Consider the following 14125-nt stretch of genomic DNA (forward strand, 5'->3'; position numbering starts at 1 on the left):
AGTGGACTATTTTTAGTATTTTGTCCAACCACTACTTGAATAACAATTCAGGCACTGATAGATGCAGAGAATAACTCTCCCTCAGAAAATGTGCTGTACTATCTCACTGTTTGATCAGAAATTTTATTTTATTATGATTTTTTCTAATGTTTATTTATTTTTGAGAGAGACAGAGCATGAGCAGGGGGAGGGGCAGAGAGAGGCTGAGACAGAATCTGAAGCAGGCTCCAGACTCTGAGCTATCAGCTCAGAGCTGTCAGCCCAACACAGGGCTCGAACTCAAGAGCAGGGCCACGAGATCATGATCTGAACCGAAACCTGATGCTTAACCGACTAAGCCATCCAGGCGCCCCGATCAGAAATTTTAGATATTTGTGCTGGCTTGGACTGGCCTTGACTGTTTCAGTGGCCTGAGCATAAAATGCCCCAGCCCCTACCTCACCTGTTTTGGCTCATTCTACCTTATCAGTCAGGGCTCCCAGTCAGGGCTTGGTGGACTTTGATTATCTTGAAATGTTCTAGAACTATGTGTTATATGTAAGTAAATTTATACCTGCTTTATGCAAGTGTCAAATAGGACATGGCTTGAATTCTGATCTCTAGACTACCACGATGATTCTCTTTCTACTATACTAGTGTAGTTGATTCTCCACTACTTTATTTATTTATCTGTTTGTTGGGAAAGGAAGATGACTCATGTGCGCAAGAATTTTGCTAAAACTTTGTTTGATCATTTTATACATACTAATTGCATAACTAAGTTGGGTCACCCTCACCAACTTTCTGCATTAGGGAGAATCTTCTAATACTTATTCTTTTGAGTGACTTACATTTGAAATCATTCCTTCGATAAGGCCTGGGCTGCAGTCATTCTAGCATAAGCTCCGAATTACTGACTTACTCCCAGAAGGACTAGCTTTTGAGAACAAGATTTCCTAAAGAAACCTTTAAGTCTAAGGATGGAGTCTTGTATATGACACCTGGAACTAAGAACTAGATGCTGGAGATTGCGTTATCCACAGACCATGCTCATGCACAGATATTCGGGCCAACTGTGGTCTCTGTCGGGTGGAGGTGGCATCTCTCACCAGCAAATGTCAAGGACAAGTGCCTAAATAATTGATTTGTGAGGCTGATGTCAGTTCAAGAACAAAGACACCAGAGGAACAACCCTGGGGTTGGCCACATGGCAATAAATCACTAGAGGTTGCTAGACAGTCAGTATATAGAACATCAGGGAAAGTGACTGTATCTCAAACAGTTCTGGTTCCAAAATATGAAGAAACTGGGTATGTGGATAAGAGGATTAAGGGATTGGGGTTTGGGTAGTTCTTTATAAAATCTTGCCAGGAGATCTTCAAAGTTCATTTCTGTATCCAAACATTAAACAATGAATTAGGTTTATTTCATGCAGAAAAATGATTATGTACATAACTGGAAGGACAGAAAAAGGAGCCCCACTCCCCTCAAAAACATGAACTCTTGATCATTTATTCATGCTCTCTTAAAGTATTTGTGATGCAGCATGTATACTTGAGAGACAGGTGAGCTGTGGTTAAAAGCCATGGAACAAAATACAGGTAAATGACCTGCCCAGAGAGTAAGCCTATGACCTTGGGCTTAACTTCTACAGAACCGTGTTACGAGCAGCAATAACAACGGAGTTTTTCCTGAGTTCTGAAAATTGCAATGATTGCCATTTGCCAAGCAAAGGCTTCATTCTTTGCTCTAAACTACTGATGCCATTGTATAAATTCTTCATCCAAAGCTTTGAGGCAAGTTATCTAATGCAAAATATTTTCAATTCATTGTCTTTCCTGAGATCAATGAGTTTAACTTTCAATCTTACTACATTCTGAACTGCTGCAGATGGTGTAGGTGGCAAATATTACACATTTGGTAAGAAAACATCATGGATATAAATACTCTTGTCTTTTTCCCTCAGATCAGTGGAGAGCTTTAAGAACAGGATAAATACCCATCTGCCTGGAAAATCGCCTGCAGGCAGGGTGATGGACTAGATGTCTTACTTAGATTCCTTCCAACCCTCTGATTCAGAGCTCTCCACTGCTGCCAACAGAGTTAGTTCTGGAGGGACACGCTCAGGACTGCAGACCCTCCTGCCCATGTGCATAATGCCCAAAGATTTTTCGTTGAGATTCATTAAGAACAAGTTTTCTCTTCCAATTCTATGGAAAGATGTGGCTTCTGAAATGGTATCTGCTCCACACACTTTACCTGAACGTGTGGGGCTCTAATAAATGATGGATGGATGAAAGTGAATGGCCAGGGAGGGGACCAGCCTCTCAGGGGACCCAGAATCTTTGAGATTTATGTCTTTGAGGGGCGTAGCATGATCTCCAAATGCATCACTAAGCTCACCTGCCAGGTGATGGCCAGTTGAGATCATTATGGCCAACAGCATGATACTATTGATAGAATTCCCACCCACAGAGGTGCAAGGTGGTATTCTAGTGGAAGCAGAAGTCTCAGTCACTGCTAAAAAGTGTTCCTAATATTAAGCGTTGGCCATACACTTTTACGTTTATGTATGTCTGTATGCATTAATTGTTGTTTTCATTTAATGTTTAAAGCAAACTATACTTTCTTTAGGAAATATTTATGAAAGTAGAAGTTTGAAGACTAAAATAAAAATAATCCTTAATTCCCCAACCCAGAAAAAAAATCACTGTCGACAGGATGGCACAGACATTCGCATTTGTGATTGAACATGCTGAGCACTTGAAAAATTGACATATGAACTCATCCCACCATAGCATAGAATTTGCCCCTGAAAACAGAGTAAATTATAGAGGGAAATTTAATCGTCCACTTCAGAGCACTAGTGATTCTTTAATTTTTCACTTGATGAGTAATTTTTGCGTACTTCGGAGTACAAGCTGACAAAGTTACTTTGTGTTACTTCCAAGGCAGGGATGGGGAGGGAGGCGGCAGGAACCCATCACCAGGCCCAGCTCCCACAAGAACCATCATACCAGTACTGTTCTAGACTTACATTCTTCCATTTTCTTTATCAGTGCTAGCAGCTAGTCTCTATCTAAACCCATCGCCATTTTTATACTTTTCAAAAATTTGTTAAAAGTAATATTTTCCTTTGGATAATTTAAATCACTTTGTGGAACGTTCCTTGATTTGTAACAATGCAACCATTTTGAGAAGTGGCTGCTGGTTAGCTGCCTAATTTGTACCCTCTGTAAATCGATCCCTCCACCCTGGTGCTTGTACACTTGATATTTCAAATGCATACAACAGCAATGCAACTAATTTATATGTTTCATGGCCTTTGAGTTGCTCATGATTAGAAATATTGCATATGCATATGTTAGAATTTTACTATTTTTCTCTACAGGCTTTTTCTCTCTAACTCTGAATGTGGGGTGTGTATGTGTGAGTGTGGTGCATATATAGCTCCTGCGTGTTGGAATTTTTCACTTAACTCTCTGTGAAACATTTACCCAGTTTGTTACCAGCATCAATCACTTTATTGATTGATTTGTCTATTGCACCATGGTAGTCTTACTGCCCCAAATATACACATCATAAAAGCAGGGAACTAACTTTATTGTGCTGCTCATTGCCATATCCCCAGCATCTAGAATAAGTCCTAGAACACAAAAAGGTGCTCAACAAACATTAGCTTATTGAACAAATCCGCGACTGAAATATTCGCCGCACATACAATTTTCAATGACTGTGTAGCATTTCCTGAAAGAGGCATAACCAAATTTTGATAACTATCCCTCTATTGTTGATAGTAAAGACTGTATAATATTTTTATTATCATGACCAATGATCTGAACAACGAAAATCTTGGTCACTAGTTTTGAGTTTTTCCTTAAGGGTAGATTCTAGAAGTAGAATGGCTAGGTCAAAGCATAATCACTATGCAAAGTTCTTACAGTTTAATGTATTATGCTTTTATCCCCCCTCAGAACACTAGAATAAATTTTACACTTACAAGCAAAGCACAAAAATGTACATCTTACCACATCCTTGTTTCATGGAGAGACTTTTCAACTTTCTCAGTTCCGGAATTCAAGGGAATTCCATTTCTATTATGGACATTATATCAGTCAAGCTATCTCTAGTTAGCGTAACAAAAATTCCAAAATTTTAACACAATAAAAGTTTTTTTTTCCTTGTTCATGGTACAGTCTGATGTAGCTTGAGTGACTCTTCAGGGCAGCTATTCTCTAAGCAGGAGGACTTCCCTCCAAACGGGCACTTCACTCCCATACAAGTGTGTGTGTGTGTGTGTGTGTGTGTGTGTGTGTGAGAGAGAGAGAGAGAGAAGCAGAGACAGAGAAATCGACATACCCAGTGGAGTGTTTTATGACCCAGCTAGAGGTCAAGTATATACTTCTGCCCACATCCCATTGACCGGACAGAAGTCAGTCATGTGGTCCCATTTAGATGCAGGAGGGGCTGGAGAAATCCAGTTTTCCTAAATACCTGATCAACAAATACATTGTATCTTGAAACAGCTGATAAAAATGGCTTCTTTCACTTTTTAGATAGCTGAATAGTGGAGGCTGCCTATTACTAGATCTGATGCCCTCCATTCTGCTCAGATGATCTACACATTCCATTCCCTACGACAGTGGCCAGGACCTTGGCCACTAGTATTCACAGAGCAAAGACAAAGAGAACAAGCACAAGTCTTGTCAGGGATGTGGTTCCTTGCCCTGCAATTGAGGAGAAATGCTATTCAATTTACCTACCTTTAAAGTTCGCTTTTGGTGTCCTGGAACAATTCCAACTTGGATAATTGCATTCTGCTGATCTAAAATTCCCCTGTAGCTTCCTTCGGATGAGCTAGCCTTCATTTCCCCCTCTACACATTGTAGGGTAGTGTTACTGGCATCCAGTGATCGCTCCATTCCACAAAGAAGCTGGTTTCATTTCACCACTAGGAAAGTGATCCCTGGGTGAAGACATAGAGCCTGCAGGTTTCTTTGGTTCCTTAAGTGTGGAAAACATACATTTAATGGATTAGTTAATTAGTGACTTGAAACTCTACGTGGTGGAAGAAATTAGTAATCTGTTAGGTTATAAATTTAACTCTAAAAATTAAAAAAAATCATCTTCCCAAGAATATGTAGTAAGTACCTTTTGACCCAACAAATAATGCAGTAAATTTTCTGTTTGCTAAACATGAGATATTATGATATCTTGAAGAATACCTATGGAGTCTACCCTAGAGTATTCCCATAGCAATATATTTACCTCTGTCCAAAATAATAAACTTCTTCTCTCATGGTTTTCAATGAATAGAATTAACATTTAGAGAATTACTCTTTTTTTCCTCCCAGGAGTATTCATTTTACTAAGTAGTATACACCATCCCCAATTAAATGGTTAGGTGGGCTAAAGTAGTAAGGGATGATACTAATTATCATCCAGAAATAAAATATTATTGGTGGTGGGCGATTCCTTTAACAATTGCAGGCCAGTTTGTAATTAAAGGATCTTTTAGCAAAGTATCAGAGTCAGTACTACTTATTGGGGTTATGAAAACAACCCTTCCCCCAAAATAAGGCTGTTGAGCAGTTATTAAGGTTGAGCTTGAAACTTGTAGAGATCTTTTATTTTTGTCTATAATACTAAAAAAGAATCTAAGCTCATTTCTGATTTATGGATTTCAAAGCTCCCATAACCAAAGGAGGGAGATTTTCTAGCAGTAGGGGGTTATCCTATTAAAATTCATCATGATTCTCTTTACTGAAAGGAGTAAACAAGAATCAATTTTCTTTCGTAAAGAAGTTGGCTGAGACACAAGTTGATCTAGGACAGATTTGATGGACTCATATGAAAGTTTACAGACACTTCAGAATCACAATCTACAATTTACAGGGAATTCTTTCCCCCTTCTTTTGCTTGGGCACAGGGAATGGGGGAGAGGAAATCTGTATTAGGAAGAAAAAGAGAGGCTCCCTAGCATGCACAAAAGGATTTTATAGCTTTTAATTCTGCTAAGCCACCACTACATGGAAGATGCACAGTACTGTAATTATCTGGCCAGATAGATGTAATTGTATCTATCAAACTAAATAGAACACTGTCAGATGACAGCCAAGATTGGATTGTCTTCAAGGGTCAGACAGAAACCTAGAGTGACCTCATTCCTCCCTTCTCACCATGCCTGTTTTCTCAGTCTTTGATGGGGACCCATTTTGCTAACCATGTGAAAACATATACAGTAACACTGTCTTTTTGCTGTATGCCAACAGCCTCCCTAGAGACCACACTTGGTTTACTTGGACCCGGGGGATTAAGCCTGCCCAGGCCTCCCTTGTATTTGAAATGTATGATATTGATATCAGTGCTTAGGGAGAATCAGGCCTCTGCAATGAACAGATCATGCCTGGCTCCATAAAGTCTACATTGCATGGAGAGATGTATAGGCTGGGTGGAGAGGGGCCAAGTCAGGCTTTTGCTCTGGAAAGCAAGTATTAGGTCATGAATTAAAGAGTTTGTTTCCTGGCCTGGTCCTTAATATTCAGAACATTTCCACGGCTTGTCTAAATAGATTTCAACTTCTGAGTAGTTTTATGCGTGGTGTGGCAGCAAATCATTGTTGTCTCATAGGTGCTAGCTGGGTATCAGCATTAATGCTTCTCTGCCATGCTGTCTTTAAAACCAGCACACCCCCACCCCCTTGCTCATTTATAAGCAGTTGGAATCCATTTTCATGGAGTTCCTCCAATCAGGATCATGTCCAAACCATTTTGGTTTTTTTGAGCCTTCCATACTATATTTACTGTGTTTAGTGAAAAGCTGGATTCTCCCCCTGCTAAGTAGCAAACCCATGATGGTTGAAATATTCCACTAGTTCTGCCGCATTTATGGAAAGAGACAAAACACACAGAAGATGCGAGTGATTTCATCTCCCATCCTGGTATGCCTTTCGGTCATTCTTTAGCAACTTGCTGCCACTGAGTCATACAGGTCCCATTGTTTGTGGTCCGTGCTTCTGAGGGGAACCAACCTCTACTGAAGGCAGGTTTGCTTTGTGCCTTTTAGCACAAAAATGCATGACACTTCTGCATATGCTGTGTGTTAAGCTTAACCAGGTTAACGCCCCTCTGCCTGGGCTTTTGGAAAAGAGTCCCAAATTGTCACATGTAAAGGGACATTTCAGTGCTGATTTTTATTTCCATGAGATTAAAAGTGAAACATGTAACCACAAAGCTGGTTTATGTCATCCCCTGTCGGAGCCAGCAGTCATGCCAAAAATTAGATATTTGATAGGTTTGTGAGAGAAACAGATGCAGAAGGATGCCATTCCCACAATTTAGACTCCTTCTTATCTTTAAGCTAGAAAGAACATTCCAGATGAAGAAAATCTATTTTATTGGCTTTAAAAAATAGCAAAGAAAATGTAGAAATAAAAAAACGCTAATTTAAAACTGATGTCATTCTTGGGGACTTATAAACTGCAAATTGGTATTTCTAACTAAAAAGGAAAAAAAAAAGTCGTTCAAGACATGCTTACTTGATGTTTTCATTTATGCTGCACTTTTACCTCAGCCGTGGTGTTATAATTGAGAGAAAGTATCTACGACATACATTCACATATAGTGGTATGTGAACATAGACAAGAAAAAAAAAGTAGAGAGAAAACCATAAACCTCGAAAAGGCTAAAACATCCAAAAAGTATTCTCTCAGCTTTTTTGGGGAAGCATTTTGTGTCCCATTCTTTTTATTTAATTCTGCCAGCTGTCTGCTAAACAAATCTAGCCAGGTGGGGCTTATAACCCATGACTAAAAAACCTACTAGTGCAGCTGTCCAGCTTGCCCGAAGGAAGAATTCAGACAAATGGCAGGAACGAAAAGATTGTTTTGTTTTCAAGAAAGTAGCTACTGTACCTTCTTTGGGTTCTGTTGGCTTAAGTTAAGCCATAACTCCCGAAGGTTTTAGAATACCACCCTTTAAAAAATTTTTAGTTTATTTTTATTATAATTAGCTTAAGCTATTATAATTCTCCCTCAGATAAATGCTTTGTTTTATTTCGTAACCTGGCACTGAGTTGTCCATTTTTTTTTTTCTCTTGAAGAGTTAGTGACTGCTAAATTTTGTGGGGGTTTTTTTCCTTTCCTTTCTTTCTCTTTTCTTTCTTTTTTTCCCCCCCCTCTTAGGTGGGAACGAATTATTAGTGAACTGTGACTGAACTTTATTCCTAAGTATTGCATAATTAAATGTGGAGCTATTTAAAGGTGAAGGTTGGCACGGCTTATTCGTGAGCAGAGGAACAGAACAGGCTTCTTCGCACTGCATCACCAGTCGACCTCAACTGTGAATTTCTAGTCAGCAAATGGGCGCTTCATTTGGTGCATTTGAGCAGAGGAAGACGAGAGCTGCTCTAAAAATGATCACGTTGCCATCTGATCTACAGCTCCATTGATGACAAATCAATGCGTAAACCACTCACTTCCTTTCCCCACTTATTTGACATTTATCAATTCAGCGAGTCTCAAAATTTCCGTCAAGCCTGCCGAAAATTCTTATTATCTCGTGAAAAAGGCTGAGAGAGTTACAGCTGGTCCTGGTCTTTGGTCCCAGCACCTGTTCAAGAGATATGACACTCATTCAGGATTAGGACAGGGTGTTGATTGTAGCCAGACTTTGGTAATCTTCCACGGGGAGGTACCTGGGATGCCAGTGTATTGATGCCCTTCAAAGAAGAAATGGCACGTTCAGCAGTCTTTGACATGCAGAATAAAACACTCACTATGCTCGTTAGCCGGCCATGATTTGTGCACAGATTTAGAAGAAGGAGGCTGAATGGGATGGTGAGAATTTTCTTAGGAAGGGCACACATCGTTCCATAAATGGGTGAGGATAGTTGGCTAAATCTCTGACAGGATTTGGCAAAGAGCTAGAACTAAGGGGTTGGCATATTCAGTTGCCTTGTTTTTCCATTTATAGGGATACCAGGAAACAATGCCTGTAGTCTGAGTGGTGCAGGTCAAAATGGTGTCCAGAATAAACAGGCCAAGCCAGATTACTGTTCAAGTTGCCTTTATTTTCTTTTGTTATGTAACAAGACATGAGTGATATTGGCCTGGGTGCCCACAGACCGAAAAGAAAGCAGGCCAGTTTTTCAGGAGGAAATTCAAATGCTGGTGCAGAACTAGCCCTCACAGTTTGTTATTATTTGATGAGGAAGTAATGGGGAATTTTTGGCAAAACTGGTATATATGCATAACAATAACGCACCACTAAAAAACGAATGACATGGCTTAGCCTTCCGAGGATTTGCACATATATTTGCATTTTAGAAGTAGATACACTGTGCAAAGATGCATGGGCAAACCAGGTTAAAGAAAGTAAAGCGTCACTTCCCTTCCACCCTCCTTGCCACCCCTGAAGCCCAAATCAGGTACTCTTCATACGACAGCATCCACCTTTGTCCTAAAGTTATGCTTTCTTTGAGCACTTGGACTTCACTACTTTACTTTTGGGCAGTGCAGGCAGCCAACATAGAGCTACCACAGTAACTCTGTGGTTAATCAGGCACAAACACCAAGAAAAAACCCCACGAAAATTACAAATACAGCATCCTTTGCTCTTAGTGCATGGTACTGATAAGAGAAAAGAATGAATATCTGTTTAAGAAAGAATACCCCAAACCCCATACATGTAAGAAGTGGTTCTTTGTAGAAAAAATTAGAAAGGAAATCTCATAACATTTCCTGCTTTTTCCATTCTTCCATTATGTATGCACGTGCATATGAATCTGTTTATATTTAAATTCTCTTTAAGTAAATCCTTAAATGTGGGCAAGGATTGCTCTCTAATAGAGTGCAGACAGGCAAATCCATAATACATACATTTTCTATATTTTCTCCATTTTGAGAATGATGAATGGAGATCCAGATGAATAAATAATTTATACTTGTGGAAATAGAAACATGTACATGTGTTAGGCAAAAATCTTAGAAATCTTCATCTCTAACCATGTGGTCAGTATAAACTGATATTATAAAGATGGAAAAGTTTTTGCTAATGCCATCGCCATTAACAAAAACATTTACAGTGGAACTGAAGATTTTTTGTATAAAATAAGTTTGTAATTATAGGACAGCTTTCTCTTACAGACATTCAGATATGGCATGTACATAGCAAGTTTATGAAGCAAATGCTTGTATAATATAGCATGATCTGAAACATGGCTGTTGGGTTTGTTGTTTTACATCTGCACGGTAATAGGGTAATCAAGTATCTTCTTTAGTGTTTTTTTTTTTTTTATTAAAAAATTTTTTTTTCAACGTTTTTTATTTATTTTTGGGACAGAGAGAGACAGAGCATGAACGGGGGAGGGGCAGAGAGAGAGGGAGACACAGAATCGGAAACAGGCTCCAGGCTCCGAGCCATCAGCCCAGAGCCCGACGCGGGGCTCGAACTCACGGACCGCGAGATCGTGACCTGGCTGAAGTCGGACGCTTAACCGACTGCGCCACCCAGGCGCCCCAATATCTTCTTTAGTTTTATGTCTTCTTCCGAGCATCCTAGCCCGTCCTTCCAGACCCGTATCCTAGCCTTCACGCAAATGCTTTCCCTGTTTCTAGCGTTGCATCATTATGTCAACATTTTGCTGACTTCTAATCCCCAAGATCATGAACTGGATTTGAGTATTTAACCTTGAAACTATTTCTCAATGGGGAAAAAAAATTAACACTGAATTTTTATCATGTGTTAAAAATAATTTCCTCATAAAAAGAGTGGCATGCTTTTAAAATTATTCAATCAAAATATGCAACAAACAGAATATGCAATATTCGAGAGCATATGAAGTATAAATGGACAAATTCTATAATTTAATGGTGGAGGAGCACAAGACCCAAGGTTCTCACAAGTTTTCCAGCCCCACACCCCTTTTGGCATCGTTCTATTACAGCCCAGCATACTAACAGTGTGTTTCTGTTTCATGCAGGTAGAAGTGAGACTCTGAGGCTCATTTAACAGTGTGAATTTTCCCAGTGTATCACCATTACAGAAACACCTGAGCTTTCAATCTTTTTGCTGATCCTCTCCGAAAGTTCAGCGTGTGTCAGTCGCTGTGCTGTCGGTATATTTACCTTCCATATTCTATTCTATCCTTCTCGTTCGCCTCTCCCCCTCTCTGCCTCTCTTCCTCCCTTCCATCTCTCTTTGTTCGGTTTTGGCTTCCTTCTGTTCTATTTCTTTATCCTCTCCCTTTTCTTCCGTTTTTCTTTTTTTCTTCTCCTAAATTTCCCTTTCTCTTGTTGAATTAAAAACAAAACGAAACAAAAACAAAAACCTGACCTTTAAGCCAAGCTTTTCCTTAATGCCCATGGACATCCTAAATTCTACAGTTTTTACTTATGCACTAAAATATGCAAAAGTTCCAACAATGCTGCCTGTCAAAGAGATTTCTAGAGAAATCTTATTTAATGATTTCATTTTCTCTCAAACATGTTCCCTGTCTCACAATCATTAAAAAGGCTACACAGTCATGCTGTTTGGGTTTAAGCAACTAACGTAATGTATAGATTGGACTTCACACAGCCATCGTCTATCGAGTCAGAATGGAGAGGCAGACCTTCTCAAGTGTTCTCATGTTGTACTGTTTACAAGGCGGTCCTGTAGTTCTGGTTTACAGCACCGCTTAGATCCTGTTACAGTTATACTTAGATCTTTCTTTTGGTATAATAGAATTTAATGAGAAGGAAAGTGTGCTTTCAGTTCGCATTTTTGGAAGGATTTATGGGTAAACTTAGGGTATGTAAAACCGCATTTACCCCCAAAGAAGCAAAGGATTCATTCACAGATACAATAAAACGTTCCTACCTGAATTGAAAAAGGAAGGAATTCTTTCTCAAATTTTTATGAGTGTGTCAAATATTAAAAAATATTTTTTTTTCCCGAAGCCAACAAGTTTCCTACCTTTTGTGGAGGTCCACCTTAAGGTCGGTTACAACTCTGGTGTGCTGATCATTTGCAAGCTCCACTGCTGCAACCAAGGAAGGGCGGGGTTGCATCCTGAGACATCTGTGGACCAGAGATGCTGGCAGGGACCACAGAGCTTTCCAGCGAAGTGACTGCTCCCAGCTTGGCTGCAGGAACAGTCGACCTGAGGCGACTACTTCCACATATCAACACTTGTCAGTGGTGGTCTGAGAGACACAGAGACTGCAGGGAAGCGGAAATACCTGCTTTAGGGAGAGCTAACCAGCTACCCCACCCCTCTATCATCAAATCTTTCGGACGGAAGAGAGAAAGAAAGCCAAGTAGGAGAAAAGTACACAGGAATAAAACCAATTAAGTGCTTAAATTATGGCACTGGTTGGCTTTGGTGATTGGTATTTAGCCATATAATGAGTTTCTAAAAATTCAGAGCACCTATGATTATCCAACTTTAGAAGAATTTCGTTTATCTGGGTCAGCAGTTCTAAATACACTGTTGCGGTGCATATGTGCTTGTTGTGTGTGATTCCTTGGGAGGTGGTTCACATGTAATTTGTGATAAGTAATTGTTTTCAATCGATTTACTTAAAAATAAATTAAAGCAGAAGATCCAAAGTTACTCCTACAATAATTGCTTTCTCACTCATATTCCCATTTGCAGTCTTTTTTTTTTAATTTTTAAAAAAAGTTTTATTTATTTTTGAGAGAGACAGAGAGAGTGAGTGGGGGAGGTGCAGAGAGAGAGGGAGAGAGAGAGAATCCCAAGCAAGCTCTGCACTGTCAGCATGGAGCCTGATGCAGGGCTTGAACTCACACACCGTGAGAGCATGACCTGAGGTGAAACTAAGAGTCGGACTCTTAACCGACTGAGCCACTCAGGTGCCCCTCCCATTTGCAGTCTTGAGTGATTTACCTAGAGTTGTGGGGATTGCACAAATCCTTAAATGTCCCTGAAACTCTGCCCCACGTGTGAACATCTTTTACCACGTGTTTTGCAGTGGGAACACAAGCCAAATGCCGAGATCCGTTGCTTTAGAGTTTGAGTTCCTAATATGGTTTATTTGTCCACACTTAGTCTCATTGTAATCATGACATAATAGAGAAAAAAAAAGTATGATTTTGTTAATCATCTACTAATAGTGACGAACAAGGCCTAAAAAAGATGGTCTAGTTGCTCTTTCTATGGGCTCAATCACAACTAAACATGACCCAGAATGGTCAGCAATGACACACCCTGTGATCATTTCAATTTGGATTCAGAATATAAAGCCCCGGAAAGTGCTAGAATTAGGTAAAATTTATAATGGAACCTAAAATATGAAGACTGCACATGGGCTCCTAAGAAGCAGTTGTATTAAAGATGTATGAAGCTTTTTCTTGTTAAAATAAGTTCGAAATTGGTCTTGGGATAAGCAAGCCTTCTTTCACTCACTTTTGCTGAAGTTTGAAGCACTTCAGTGACAGTGGACACATCCAGCACCTCTAGAAATTGTGAGCGGACATTATTTTATGTATTTACTGGGTTATTTGTTTTATGCTTGTCTTCTTTTTTAGAAAGTCACCTACATGAAAACAGGGATTTCATGCTTACATTTATATCTGATGCACCTCTAGCAGTTATAACGGCACTGGACCGGACATGCCTTGGATGCTCTACAAATATTCGCCAAATAAAGAAGTGAAAAAAAAAATCATCTGCTTTTTTGCCAGGAAACGTCAGCATCACCTTCTGACCATCTCAGAACCCAGGGTCTCAAAAGCTATTTTCACATCTTACCTTTTGCAGAATCATTCCAGAGAGGTCAATGGATGTAAGGCATGGGCTTTTATTTTCCTTAGAAAAAAGAGAAAAATCTGATCCCAGTTTCACTAGCCAACACGATAGTTCTGGTTTCTTGAGGTATTTGGCAAAGGGGAAAGCACAGGTTGAACTGTTTAGAAAAGATAAAGGATCCTTTTCTGAATTTTGAAAACTGGGGCTTTTACACACGGTTTCAAAGTTGATTGAGCACGTAAAGCCCAACGCAGACAGATACTGCAAAAGCAAAGAAACCCTAGCTGATGAGTGCCGCAAGTGTGAACACACCACACCAAAACCATGTGGAAATAATAGCCTATATCGGCAACAAAAGCTTCCATTTAATGAGAACAGTGCCATTGTTCTTGAAATT

The sequence above is a fragment of the Neofelis nebulosa genome, chromosome 2 (genome assembly GCF_028018385.1).
Source record: "Neofelis nebulosa isolate mNeoNeb1 chromosome 2, mNeoNeb1.pri, whole genome shotgun sequence".
Classification (NCBI taxonomy): Eukaryota; Metazoa; Chordata; class Mammalia; order Carnivora; family Felidae; genus Neofelis; species Neofelis nebulosa.